Source organism: Rhinichthys klamathensis, unplaced genomic scaffold, assembly GCF_029890125.1.
Source record: "Rhinichthys klamathensis goyatoka isolate OS25496 unplaced genomic scaffold, OSU_Roscu_1.1 h1tg000323l_1, whole genome shotgun sequence".
NCBI lineage: Eukaryota > Metazoa > Chordata > Actinopteri > Cypriniformes > Leuciscidae > Rhinichthys > Rhinichthys klamathensis.
Window position 1 is genome coordinate 1,464,760 of NW_026606839.1, and position 15,350 is coordinate 1,480,109.

Here is a 15,350-nt window from a genome sequence, read left to right on the forward strand (position 1 = left end):
CCTTGATGAAACTGAAAGTCGTATTGAAATGACACTTCTTGGACCCACACCATTGGTCAGTCCTGCAATGCTTTGGATCAGGGGTCACTGCAGTATTGAATATTCTCCACAAGAAGGCACTAGTGCTCCATCCTCAGATCAACAGGACAGTACCAACACATATAAACTTACCAAAAGCAGTAAAGATGTCGTCATTCACTGTTCAGATAAGTTTTTTAAATTATTATTAGAACACTCCCAAAAGGTTTAATGTGGCTGAATTGATTTCTGTGCGACTCAACACCAGTGATTAAAACAGATGTTTTTTGATCATGAAAATAATAATAGCACACTTACGTATGTTATTCCAAGTTTTTTACTTTCTCCCTCTGAAATGTCACATTTGTTTTTGTGTTTTACGTTAAAGCTGCATTCAAATTTTACATAAAAAAATTTACATCTAAAAAAGGGTTAGTTCGACCAAAAAATTCATTTCTGTCATTAATTATACTCACCCTCATGTCGTCCAAACCTGTAAGACTTTCGTTCATCTTCGGAACACAAATGAAGATCTTTTTGATGAAAACAGAGTTCTGTCAGGACCGCTATCGTCAAATAGCCTACGATTGACAATTAGCATATAGTTAGGATTGGCGGTGTAGGATTGAACCACCCCCTCTTTCCCCAATGACCAAAGGCACAGAGGGGCTGATAGTGATCAAGGCCTGTATAGGCCAAGATGTGTGTACTTCGGGTGTCTATAAATTGTCACACCTACCTTTAGTATATAATGGGGGAAGTTGTAATTATCTAATCGGTCAGTTTGAACGTCTCACATTTAGGTTAAAGTCACATGGTCAGGGAAAGGATAAAACAAGATTGTAACTGCTGCTCTGGCTCTTCTTATTCTCTGGGTCCCTTTCTTGGGGCTCTCTTCCTTTGCCTCCTCCTCCTCCTCCTCCTCCTCCTCCTCCTCCTCCTCCTCCTCCTCCTCCTCCTCCTCCTCCTCCTCCTCCAGGAGGAGCTGGGGATGGAGGAGGGTTATTAGCTCCTGAGAGACGTGATAGCTGCTGATAATACTGAAGGAGCCCTATACAGTGATAGGCGTCATATTCCTACAGGTAGATGTGGATCAGCTGAGAGTCAGCTGATACGAGTATGACTAACGTGACCTGCCAGAACTGACGCTACGCTTGATTTCTGTCCCTCCATTGACAGCTACGCAACTACCACTTTTACGCTTCAAACAGTTCATAAAGATATTGTAAAACGAATCCAATCCCTTTATATGCTGAACAGATTGAATTTAGGCTTTTATTTTAACACATTTAAACATTTATCAACTCACACATCAGCTGTGGTAAACAGAGTAAATAATGAATTTTCATTTTTGGGTGAACTAACCCTTTAACAGGGATCTAGACTTTTTATATCCACAAAGAGAGAAAATGAGATGGTCACAGAATTTCTGAAATTAAATAAAGTTATTTTGCATAACATTTTCTCATAATTCACTGATTCTAATACTGAACATGTATCTAAAACAAACAGTTTTATTGTGAACGCTTGTCTTTGCTGTGCTAAATGCAGCATAAACGTGTCGTCTTATTTTCACCATTTGATTTCTGTAACTCCGGGTCCTGAATGCTGAGCCATGAATCACTCGACGAGTGAAGATCCGCTGGGATTTGAAGGATGTCTCATGTCTCTTGACTGAGTCAGACACACAGGCCTTGTGCAATTCTCAAAATACCTCAGGCAGTGCCAAAGAAATTCTCATTCTGTGTTGTTTTCTTCATCCTGCTGATAAAAATGCAGTTACTGGCATATTGGATGGCTTTTTTGGAGGTCATCCTGCCAGTCAAGATCTTCCACGATCCTCCATAAAGCGACTCAGAGCCATCAGAACAAACAATGATGGGCAATAAGACCGTTTCCCTGAGGCGGGGACTCTCAACAACTAAACTAAACTGCTCCCTGTGTGAAATGTGCATTTTGATGATCCTATTTTTGTCCATGTGTTCTTCGTGCTGACTAGAGTCTACTGCACTGCTTATGAATCCTACATGTTGCAATCCGATTCGCATATATGTTTTTATGTAACGAAACGAGTTCAGAACCACCACTATACTGTCACAGGACATTTTCTTGGTTGTTTTTACCTTGACACATCTGAAAAGAAAGCTGCTTATTTCAGAAGAGATAGCAATATTTAGCAAATATTCAGTCTCCTCCATTACGTTAATAAGACGTAGACCCAAATAAAGTTTGTAAGACGTAAAACATACACAACAAGCATCATGGCACTGTGCATGTACAAGGTATTCTTTATTTCTGATTGAGAAAATAGTCAGATTCAAGCTGAATCTGAATGCAATGATTGGACGAAAAATGTTTGGTCTTAAGACTTCCACAGAATATACACTCACCTAAAGGATTATTAGGAACACCATACTAATACTGTGTTTGACCCCCTTTCGCCTTCAGAACTGCCTTAATTCTACATGGCATTGATTCAACAAGGTGCTGAAAGCATTCTTAAGAAATGTCGGCCCATATTGATAGGATAGTATCTTGCAGTTGATGGAGATTTGTGGGATGCTCATCCAGGGCACGAAGCTCCCGTTCCACCACATCCCAAAGATGCTCTATTGGGTTGAGATCTGGTGACTGTGGAGGCCATTTTAGTACAGTGAACTCATTGTCATGTTCAAGAAACCAATTTGAATTGATTGGAGCTTTGTGACATGGTGCATTATCCTGCTGGAAGTAGCCATCAGAGGATGGGTGCATGGTGGCCATAAAGGGATGGACATGGTCAGAAACAATGCTAAGGTAGGCCGTGGCATTTAAACGATGCCCAATTGGCACTAAGGGGCCTAAAGTGTGCCAAGAAAACATCCCCCACACCATTACACCACCACCACCAGCCTGCACAGTGGTAACAAGGCATGATGGATCCATGTTCTCATTCTGTTTACGCCAAATTCTGACTCTACCATCTGAATGTCTCAACAGAAATCGAGACTCATCAGACCAGGCAACATTTTTCCAGTCTTCAACTGTCCAATTTTGGTGAGCTCTTGCACATTGTAGCCTCTTTTTCCTATTTGTAGTGGAGATGAGTGGTACCCGGTGGGGTCTTCTGCTGTTGTAGCCCATCCGCCTCAAGGTTGTGCGTGTTGTGGCTTCACAAATGCTTTGCTGCTGCCTCGGTTGTAACGAGTGGTTATTTCAGTCAAAGTTGCTCTTCTATCAGCTTGAATCAGTCGGCCCATTCTCCTCTGACCTCTACAATCAACAAGGCATTTTCGCCCACAGGACTGCCGCATACTGGATGTTTTTCCCTTTTCCCACCATTCTTTGTAAACCCTAGAAATGGTTGTGCGTGAAAATCCCAGTAACTGAGCAGATTGTGAAATACTCAGACCGGCCCGTCTGGCACCAACAACCATGCCACGCTCAAAATTGCTTAAATCACCTTTCTTTCCCATTCTGACATTCAGTTTGGAGTTCAGGAGATTGTCTTGACCAGGACCACACCCCTAAATGCATTGAAGCAACTGCCATGTGATTGGTTGATTAGATAATTGCATTAATGAGAAATTGAACCGGTGTTCCTAATAATCCTTTAGGTGAGTGTATATGTATTTAAAAAAAAATATTTATACCACTTCTATTAATGATTGCTATCAAGATGTGAAGAGAGCTTCAACCAGTATAACAAAAAGTGTTTATAAACAAATTGCCTACCTTTTTTAATGTAGCTAATAGTAAAATCCCTTAGTATAAAAGCACCTGCTAAATGACACAGCTCTTAAAAGTGTAACAGAACTATTAGGAACAATAAAAAAAAATTACATCTGGAAAAAAAAGGTGCCATGCAAAACTCTCCTCCACAATGCCTAAAGTGTTCTGGGTGGTTACTATAGCGCCTTATTATGTAGGTGGTTGCCAGGGGGTTGCTAGGGATTTCTTGGGTGGTTGGTTATTTTGTGGCCCAAGTCAAAACATATTCTGGTAAAATCTATGGCCCGTTTGCCCGTTTTCTCATTCACCTGGCAAAAATCTTTTATCAGTAATAATGAAATTCTTCCTCCAAGTAAAAGGCACTAAAAGGTGCTTTATGCTACTTACTAAGTAATACAATTAATTTGTCCATGTAATACTGTAAGGTGTTTTTTTGCAGATATGCATGCATGATAATATAGAACTCAAACTCATCTACCTATTTTACACCGCTTCAATTTTAATGTTTCTGGTTTAAATTATTTTTCATGTCCATCCCTTTATTTTATCACTCACCTGCTCTTTCAATGACTTCCACATCCAAGTTCTGTCCTCAAGCGGATCAGTCGAGTCTGGGTTTGGTTCTTGTATTGTTTTCAGGGTCACTGTGAGCCGCTGTGTGAAAGCAACAGTGTTCAAATGAAGTCGCATCTTTGAGTTTCTGTGCAGAATTGCTGCGGTGTAAATGTTCCTCCAGGCCATCAAGCACCAACCAGCCTTGATCTTACATAAAAAACACTTTCCATGGGGAAAATACATTCCTCTGAAAGCTATTTACATAAATAAATGCGGAGATAGAAAGGGTTGTAACGTCTGGCTTCTAGCAAGCACGACGATGAAGCTACGAGGAGAATTCCAAGATGATAAACCGTTTATTAAACAAAACACACGCAGGCGATCATAAGAGCAAATATTAGTAAAAAATGTAAAAACATAGTCTTAACAAGAACTGACCAGAAGCAACAGAAATACAGGGCTTAAATACACAGTGGAAAGAAAGGAAACTAAACAGGAGACAGGTGGCAATAATGAGTAATTAAATTAGAAACCATGACGACTAACAAGGAATGAAGACACAGGCAATCGGGAAAAATCAAAACAAAACACAACAGAAACAAACCTGACCCTAACAAAGTCAGATTTATATTTTTATTTTCCTTTCCACATTCATTTCCACTTCCTCTTATTTTTCTTTCCTTCCCATTTCCATGTTTATTTCCATTTCTTATCCCCCACCCCCTCTCTCTCGCTCTCTCTTGCTCTCTCTCTCTCTCTCTCTCTCTCTCTCTCTCTCTCTCTCTCTCTCTCTCTCTCTCTCTCTCTCTCTCTCTCTCTCTCTCTCTCTCTCTCTCTCTCTCTCTCTCTCTCTCTCTCTCTCTCTCTCTTCATTCCAAGGTTGGAACAGGGTCATGTGACCAGGAGAACCCACACAAGCATACTATCTCCTGAGATCCGCTGGGCAGAAATAGAGCACCTCCTTCATTCTCTCTCCCTCTCCTGTGCCATTTCTGTCTGTCGTTACAGAGGGTATTTGTCTTCCCATTGGGTCCTCCTCTGTGGACGCCCACCCTTTCATTTTCAATCCTTGTCATGGGATCTTCCTCTGCATGCGGCGGGTCTGTGTGCATACAGTATGATTAATGTAACGTTACATGTGTTTGTCTTCTATATCCGCAGGGCAAACCCCCCATCCCTCTCTCACAGACCCGCCTTCCCAATACTGAACACTAGCAGGGATGGATAGGATGAGGTGTGTGATTCATTGAATGGGAGGGGAAATTGCTCTCTGGAGATCTGATCCAGATTCTCACGGTGAGTTAATGTTTCCTCACAGGGTAGCAACATGTTATTGGACACGTTAAAGGATACATGTTCAGAATGACATATACTATACACCTGCTAGATTAGCAGTATGTGTATGCACAGAATGCAAATTGTCAGTATTTATGAAATACTAGGATTACTTACTGAAAAGTGTGCAGCATACACCCAGATCACACTGTGTAGAATAGTGTATCTCACAATGCAACGCCTTTGACTCGACTTAGAGTGAGACAAATGCACAAATGGAAACAAAATAAACTAATTTTTAAATTCATATATTTGTTGAATTTGAATGAAAATAAAGCTGCAAATTAATCTTTTTTTTTTTTTTATAAGTGAATACTACATGTTGAATTACACATGCAATTTAGTGATTCACAGCAAAATAAAATTTGGATTCCAAACTATTGAGTCTAAACTATCAGTTTGTATTGTAATCAATATTTTTGTGGAAACTGTGATTCTTTGATGAATAGGAAAGTTCAAAAGAACAACATTTATTTAAAAAAGATTTCTATTTAAATAAATGTCTGTACTTCCTTTTGAACTTTCTATTCATCCTTACAGAAATATTAAGTTCTTCAAAAACAAATATTGCTACAATACAAATGATAGTTTAGACTCAATAGATTGGAATACAAATATTATTTTGCTGTGAATCACTAATTTGCATGTGATAATTCAACATGTAGTATTCACTTTATAAAAAAAAAAAGATTAATTTAATATAAAACAACGCGTTCAATTTTAAAAAGAAAACATTTGACAAAAACTCCTGATATCATAGCCATTGGATCAGTATATCTGTCTATGTCGGCCAATTTTGTGTCAGGTAATTATTTTTGTGATCTCGTGTGCATTTTTATTTGATTGTGGAATGACGGGTTTGAAATGCAAAAATACCAACTTGCAACTGCATATAGCACACTAAAATCCACACGAAACACCTAAGGCATTGAGGTGGTGATTTTTCCCCAAGCAAGCACAACTCTAGTTTATAGATCCATCTAAATGGATTTGAACAGCTATATGTGAACTTGAGCAAATGATTTACTGTGTTGTTTTGGCACAACACATCTGTGTATTTTATCAATCAAAAGAAACGCTCACACACAAAAATAATGAAGATTCACACTTGACACACAAACTTTGAATGAACTCTCATGGTCTGTAAGTCTCTCCCAGTCTCTCCCTCTCTCTCTCTATCTCTCTCTCTCTCTCTCTCTCTGTCTGTTCTTGTCCCAAAGTGGGCGTTGATGCTAAATTGAGGTTATTTCTCCTGCTCTTCACACGTCTGTAATTAGCATGGTTGTTTTTAACTCTAATTTATCACTTATCAGAAAATGTGTCCAAGATTAATTTTTTCTACCTCCTGAAATTGAGCACACAGTCATCCACACTTAATGCAACTGTTTTCAGGTCATATGCATGTTTATGATCAGTACACATCAAGGAAAATTAACATTTTATGTTTCTGTATTTGGTTGAGTTGTGAGTATTTGCAGTGTGTTTCTGTATTTGGTTGAGTTGTGAGTATTTGCAGCGTGTGTCTGTATTTGGTTGACTTGTGAGTATTTGCAGCATGTTTCTTTATTTGGTTGAGTTGTGAGTATTTGCAGTGTGTTTCTGTATTTGGTTGAGTTGTGAGTAGCCTATTTGCTGGGTGTTTCTGTATTTGGTTGAGTTGTGAGTATTTGCTGGGTGTTTCTGTATTTGGTTGAGTTGTGAGTATTTGGAGGGTGTTTCTGTATGTGGTTGAGTTGTGAGTATTTGCAGTGTGTTTCTGTATTTGGTTGAGTTGTGAGTATTTGCAGCGTGTTTCTGTATTTGGTTGACTTGTGAGTATTTGCAGCATGTTTCTTTATTTGGTTGAGTTGTGAGTATTTGCAGTGTGTTTCTGTATTTGGTTGAGTTGTGAGTATTTGCTGGGTGTTTCTGTATTTGGTTGAGTTGTGAGCAGTGATGGGAATAAACCCCAGTTATGGGTTACTAACGGCATTACTTTTTCCAGTAACGAGTAATCTAATTGATTACTCTTCTCATCTTAATAACGCCGTTCCCGTTACTGCCAAAAAATGCGGCGCGTTACTATAACTGATGAAGCTGGGGTTTTTTTTTCATCAGACCAACTAGATCTCTGAGCGAGAGGCAAATACTTTTTTTACTGTTCTTCCTTGGTTAGTGGGCAGAGCACGAGACAAGCGCATAAATGCTGACGACTGAGGTAGAGTAAAATGTCATTGTAAGCCAATCAGAGGTAGAGTTGGGCGGGGTGTTCGAAAGCACGCATAGTAGTAGGCATTCGGCACTTTTGACTCAGCTCACTGAAAAGAGCCGGCTCTTTTGGCTCACAAACGGCTCTTTAAATGACTTTGACTATAATATTAAAATTTTTATTACATAATTATTTAATTTCTGTAGGCTAAATTTGTAAAAATAGAGTCGGCTCTTCAGATATGCGAGCCAGCTCCCGACGTTCACCTAAAAGAGCCGGCTCTTAGAGTCGGCTCATTCGCGAATCGCGAACGACCCATCAAAAGCTCATTCGCGAACGAGTCGATCCATCATCACTAACGGCTAACGCTCATGAATTGCGAACGACCCATCATAACGCATAGTCGGACAGGACAGGACACACAATGAACAACACAAGCAAGCCAGTCAGTCAACGAGAGACAGGTATGGCGACGAGCTTAACAAGCTTAATTTAATTTTGCCCAGTTGTGGCCTGTTGAGGGGCAAATAAATATCAAAAGTTCCAAAACATCTATTGTGTTATTTGCATTGATCCACTATATAAACATAATATCTACATGGCATTTGATTGGAGGCTAGTCTCACTTTGTCCCACAGCAACTTTTTTTTTTTTTTAGATGTGTGTACAATGTTTCATGTTTCTGTTAATAATGTATTGTATTAAGTGTCCATTTCATTATAATATTCAGATTTATCATAAATAATTGAACATGCACATGTATTGTAAGTTCCGTTAAAGAGGGGTAGAGGTGGGGTCACATTTGAGCATTTAAAATTTAATTTTACTTGAAAGTAACGCAATAGTTACTTTCTTAAGTAACTAGTTACTTTTAAAATTTGTAACTGAGTTACTAATTTAGTTACTTTTTGGAAGTAGTAACTAGTAACTGTAACTAATTACTTTTTAAAAGTAACTTGCCCAACACTGGTTGTGAGTATTTGGAGGGTGCTTCTGTATGTGGTTGAGTTGTGAGTATTTGCAGCGTGTTTCTGCATTTGGTTGAGTTGTGAGTATTTGCAGCGTGTTTCTGTATTTGCAGACTGATCTCATGAAATGGCGTATGTATGACACGCCAATTCGTATTTCCATTTTTGGCGTGCTATCAACACGCATAATCGCTTTTCAGCGTGTTTATCAACGCCGTTGACTTAACATTACATTACTGTATATATGACCTACCCAAACCCCGTCCCTAAACCTACCCGTCACTGTGGTTAATACCATTTATGAGTCTTCCCCTACCATCCCAGGAAAAAAAAATATCGCTCCCCAGATGTAGATGTACATTTTGCTTAGTTTTGCTTGGACATTTAACGGCGTGTACATACACGCGGAATCACTCGGACATTTAATGGCGTAGACATAAACGCAAAAGATGACGATTCGTTTCGGCGTGGACATACACGCGGATAATTCAAAATGCGTTTAGATAACACGCCACTTGACTTGAAAGTGGCGTGTATGTTTACGCAAAGTCATGATGTCATGTTGGTATTTGGTTGAGTTGTGAGTATTTGCAGTGTGTGTCTGTATTTGGTTGAGTTGTGAGTATTTGCAGCGTGTGACTGTATTTGGTTGAGTTGTGAGTATTTGCAGCGTGTGACTGTATTTGGTTGAGTTGTGAGTATTTGCAGCGTGTGACTGTATTTGGTTGAGTTGTGAGTATTTGCAGCGTGTGACTGTATTTGGTTGAGTTGTGAGTATTTGCTGGGTGTTTCTGTATTTGGTTGAGTTGTGAGTATTTGCAGGGTGTTTCTGTATTTGGTTTAGTTATGAGTATTTGCAGCGTGTGTCTGTATTTGGTTGAGTTGTGAGTATTTAGAGAGCGTTTCTGTATTTGGTTGAGTTGTGAGTATTTGCAGCGTGTTTCTGTATTTGGTTGAGTTGTGAGTATTTGCAGCGTGTGTCTGTATTTGGTTGAGTTGTGAGTATTTGCAGCGTGTGACTGTATTTGGTTGAGTTGTGAGTATTTGCTGGGTGTTTCTGTATTTGGTTGAGTTGTGAGTATTTGCAGGGTGTTTCTGTATTTGGTTTAGTTATGAGTATTTGCAGCGTGTGTCTGTATTTGGTTGAGTTGTGAGTATTTAGAGAGCGTTTCTGTATTTGGTTGAGTTGTGAGTATTTGCAGCGTGTTTCTGTATTTGGTTGAGTTGTGAGTATTTGCAGCGTGTGTCTGTATTTGGTTGAGTTGTGAGTATTTGCAGCATGTGTCTGTATTTGGTTTAGTTATGAGTATTTGCAGCGTGTGTCTGTATTTGGTTGAGTTGTGAGTATTTGCAGCGTGTTTCTGTATTTGGTTGAGTTGTGAGTATTTGCAGCATGTGTCTGTATTTGGTTTAGTTATGAGTATTTGCAGCGTGTGTCTGTATTTGGTTGAGTTGTGAGTATTTGCAGCGTGTGTCTGTATTTGGTTGAGTTGTGAGTATTTGCAGTGTGTTTCTGTATTTGGTTGAGTTGTGAGTATTTGCAGTGTGTTTCTGTATTTGGTTGAGTTGTGAATATGTGCAGCGTGTGTCTGTATTTGGTTTAGTTATGAGTATTTGCAGCGTGTTTCTGTATTTGGTTGAGTTGTGAGTATTTGCAGCGTGTTTCTGTATTTGGTTAAGTTGTGAGTATTTGCAGCGTGTGTCTGTATTTGGTTGAGTTGTGAGTATTTGCAGCGTGTGACTGTATTTGGTTAAGTTGTGAGTATTTGCAGCGTGTGTCTGTATTTGGTTGAGTTGTGAGTATTTGCAGCGTGTGACTGTATTTGGTTGAGTTGTGAGTATTTGCAGCGTGTTTCTGTATTTGGTTGAGTTGTGAGTATTTGCAGCGTGTTTCTGTATTTGGTTGAGTTGTGAGTATTTGCAGCGTGTTTCTGTATTTGGTTGAGTTGTGAGTATTTGCAGCGTGTGACTGTATTTGGTTAAGTTGTGAGTATTTGCAGCGTGTTTCTGTATTTGGTTGAGTTGTGAGTATTTGCAGCGTGTGACTGTATTTGGTTAAGTTGTGAGTATTTGCAGCGTGTTTCTGTATTTGGTTGAGTTGTGAGTATTTGCAGCGTGTGACTGTATTTGGTTGAGTTGTGAGTATTTGCAGCGTGTGTCTGTATTTGGTTGAGTTGTGAGTATTTGCAGCGTGTGTCTGTATTTGGTTGAGTTGTGAGTATTTGCAGCGTGTTTCTGTATTTGGTTGAGTTGTGAGTATTTGCAGCGTGTGACTGTATTTGGTTGAGTTGTGAGTATTTGCAGCGTGTGTCTGTATTTGGTTGAGTTGTGAGTATTTGCAGCGTGTGACTGTATTTGGTTGAGTTGTGAGTATTTGCAGCGTGTGTCTGTATTTGGTTGAGTTGTGAGTATTTGCAGCGTGTTTCTGTATTTGGTTGAGTTGTGAGTATTTGCAGCGTGTTTCTGTATTTGGTTGAGTTGTGAGTATTTGCAGCGTGTGTCTGTATTTGGTTGAGTTGTGAGTATTTGCAGCGTGTGACTGTATTTGGTTAAGTTGTGAGTATTTGCTGGGTGTTTCTGTATTTGGTTGAGTTGTGAGTATTTGCAGGGTGTTTCTGTATTTGGTTTAGTTATGAGTATTTGCAGCGTGTGTCTGTATTTGGTTGCGTTGTGAGTATTTGGAGAGCGTTTATGTATTTGGTTGAGTTGTGAGTATTTAGAGAGCGTTTCTGTATTTGGTTGAGTTGTGAGTATTTAGAGAGCGTTTCTGTATTTGGTTGAGTTGTGAGTATTTGCAGCGTGTGACTGTATTTGGTTTAGTTATGAGTATTTAGAGAGCGTTTATGTATTTGGTTGAGTTGTCAGTATTTGGAGAGCGTTTATGTATTTGGTTTAGTTATGAGTATTTGCAGCGTGTATCTGTATTTGGTTGTGAGTATTTGCAGCATGTTTCTGTATTTGGTTGTGAGTATTTGCAGCATGTTTCTGTATGGGTTGTGAGTATTTGCAGCATGTTTCTGTATTTAGTTGCGTTGTGAGTATTTGGAGAGCGTTTATGTATTTTTTTGCGTTGTGAGTATTTGGAGAGCGTTTATTTGGTTGAGTTGTGAGTATTTGCAGGGTTTTTCTGTATTTGGTTGTGTTGTGAGTATTTGCAGTGTGTGTCTGTATTTGGTTGAGTTGTGACGTGTGAGTATTTGCAGGGTGTGTCTGTATTTGATTGCATTGTGAGTATTTGCAGCACATGTGTTATCAAACTGATGAAGATGTGTTTTCTTCAGTTGCAGCATGTTGAGCTTCTCTCTCCCCACCATATTGATCACACCATGAGCAATAGTAATAGTGATGCCTGAGCAAACACCACTAACTGGGGACATCTTTCTGATGCAGAACTAAACATGAAAAGCTACTCATGGAATATTCATGTGTCAGACACAAACAAAATGGTTTCATTAGTAGCCTATATCAGAAGACATCGGCCTCCTCCAAACTCGCTCATTTTCATTTACGGTCTCCTGACAACTTTCTACAGATGAAAGGTTCACATGTTGAAATTCTGTAGCATTGAAAATGTAAATGATTTCTCATTAACTTGCATGGACGGGCCCACATGTGCGGGTGGTCTCCGTCAGTCTACAGATGGATTTGCTTGTAATTACTCTCATTTGGGATATTCAGGAACGTTCTTACACTTCAAAGCTTTGGTTTATTATTAGCTCTCGTCATCTTCTGCCTCCTTATACAGATAATTTAACCTGTAACAAAAGCTCAGGGGATGGTTACCCAGTCATGTGTGAAAACTAATTAAGTAAAGACTGGGATTATTTCTTATGTCTCCGAGTGTTTGTGTGGAATTGATGTGGTCATTAAAATGGGGGAATTCTATCTAAAGGGATAGTTTGCCCCAAAATAAAAAATGCCTCATTCACTCATCATCATGTCATTCAAAACCATAGAATTTTCTTCTGTTGAGTACAAAATTATATTATACGTTCTTTCTTTTTTTATCTCTCATAAGTGTCTTATATTCACCAAGGCTGCATCTTTTTTTATATATAAAAAATATTGTAAAAATCAGTAATATTGTGAAATATATTACAATTTAAAATAACTGTTTTTTTATTTGAATATATTTTAAAATGCTATTTATTCTTGTGATACAAAGCTGAATTTTCAGCATCATTAGTGACTTACAAATGAGGAAAGCAATCACAAACAATTTATCATAAGACAAATATGTCGGAGATATATTTGTAAATATTAATTTCCTATATATTGCATATTGGAAATACAAAGATCTGAGGGGTTAAGACAAGATTTTCAGTGTATGACCATTTAAACATAAAAATTAGTTTTCGCTACTTCTATGATGATTTTATGGTCTTTTTATAGCCTTTTTATAGGCAAAAGTATTAAAGGTTTGGAACAACAGGGCCAGTAAATGATGAGAGAATTGTTTAATTGACACACAAACAGGCTTTTGTTCTCTCTCTCTCTCTCTCTCTCTCTCTCTCTCTCTCTCTCTCTCTCTCTCTCTCTCTCTCTCTCTCTCTCTCTCTCTCTCTCTCTCTCTCTCTCTCTCTCTCTCTCTCGTGCGCATGCGTGGGCGTTTGGTGAGTGAGTGTGGTGAGTGAGTGCGGGGAGCGTGTGGTGAGTTCGAGTGAGTTTTCTGCCCGCTGTGGCAGTTTTTTCTTGGTTGAATATTGCTATTTCTGGTGTTTAATCTGCATTGAGTAGATAAAACGAACTAGTGTTTTTTGACCGTTGGTTGCCAGTGTATCACCGAGGGCATGGCGGCCCAAGGTGTTGACTCGCTCGGTTCATTAACGCGGCGCCACGGGGTTAAAGTGGTGGCCGCTGCAAGTGTGGAAGATTGTATCTTGGCTATCGGAGAAGTTGTTGGACATAAGAGCATTCTAGCAGCGTCAAGGATGAGCAATGCAGTTGTTTGTTTTTTGAACACTGTAGAAAATGCCAATAATGTTGTAGAAAAAGGAGTTGTAATTCGTGGCCTTTTTACACCTGTGCTTTCTCTTTCAACTCCTGCGAGAAAAGTTATTCTGTCAAACATCCCACCTTTTATCAAAGATGAAGCTTTGGTTAAGGAATTATCGCGTTTCGGAAAGTTGGTTGCTCCAGTGAAAAAGATCGCGATCGGGAGTAAATCTGAATTGATCAAACATGTGGTGTCTTTTAGGAGATTCACTTACATGATTTTGAGTGAGAACAGAACAGAACTGAATTTAAATCTGAAATTCAGATTTGACGATTTTGATTACACTGTCTATGTGTCTACTGATATAATGAAGTGTTTCGGATGTGGAAAAACCGGGCATTTGGCTCGTGCTTGTCCCGAAAATGGGGGAACACGTACAAGGCAAGATACGATACCTGAGAGGGTGGCGCAAGACGTGGAAAGCGCTGCGGGAACGTCTGTGCCAGTACCTGTGATTTCAGCACAGAGTGTCAAGGCCACAACTAATAAAGTGCCTTATAAACAAACTGTTGAAACTGTTCAAACCATGATCGAAGTCATGGGAGATAATGTTTTGACTGACAAAGATCAAACAACGTCGAATGTGAGCTTGCTTAAAGAAGCTACTGTGATAGAAGAATTGATGGACACACAAAATAGTTCAACGAATTGTTTTTCTGATATAGAGTCTTTATCAGACAATGTAAATTTGTGTGAAGTAGACATGGATCAAGCTGTCTTCAAAACTCCTTTAAAAAGGAAAAAGAAAGACAGAGAGGAAGAATCGAAACAAGCAAGAATAGAGCAGAAGAATGATACAGATAATATTGAAAGTGAAAGTGAATTGTCTGATTCTAGTGCTTCAAGTTGCTCACAAAGTGAATGGAAATGTAATGATTACAGTGCTGAAGAAATTAAAAAGTTTTTAAAAGTGACAAAAAATCAGAGAGGAGTACAGATTGCTGATTTTTTCCCAGACCTGAAACGGTTTGCGGAAAGCACTAAGAATCTAATGAGTGAAGGTTGTTTTCTGGATAAAGAAGTATATCGACTGAAAAAATTTGTTTCAAAAATTCAAAATCAGTTGAATAATGATGACAAAGTGGCATAACTCTTTTATTTTGAGCAGCTGTGTGTTTCTGTATGGCTTAATTTCTTGTGTTTCCTTTTTTTCTTTGGACATGGCAGATATCCGTATAGCATCTTTAAATGTGAACGGAGCTAGAGATGATGTGAAGAGAATGCAAGTGTATGAAACAATGAAACAGAAACAACTTGATGTTCTTTTTTTACAAGAAACACATAGTGATGATAAAAATGCTACAGACTGGATAAAAGAATGGAATGGTCATATATTTCTAAGTCATAAAACTTCACGTAGTGGTAGAGTTGCCATCTTGTTTGCAAATAACTTTACTCCATGCTCTTTTAAAATGGAGGAAATAGTGAAAGGGAGACTTTTGAAAATTCAAGCCCTTTTTGAAAAATATGTTCTGGTTTTTATTTGTGTATATGCCCCCTCGTTACCAATAGAGAGAGTGGCTTTTCTAGATATTTTATGCTTAACTCTAGATAAATGCAATAGTGAAGAATATTTATT

General features: G+C 38.8%; 1 protein-coding gene across 1 annotated transcript in view; it reads right to left on the reverse strand.

Annotated features, from left to right (window-relative positions):
- hsd11b1lb (hydroxysteroid (11-beta) dehydrogenase 1-like b) overlaps window positions 1-15,350 on the reverse strand; it is a 173,576-nt gene that overhangs the window by 33,190 nt on the left and 125,036 nt on the right. The window lies entirely within an intron of this gene.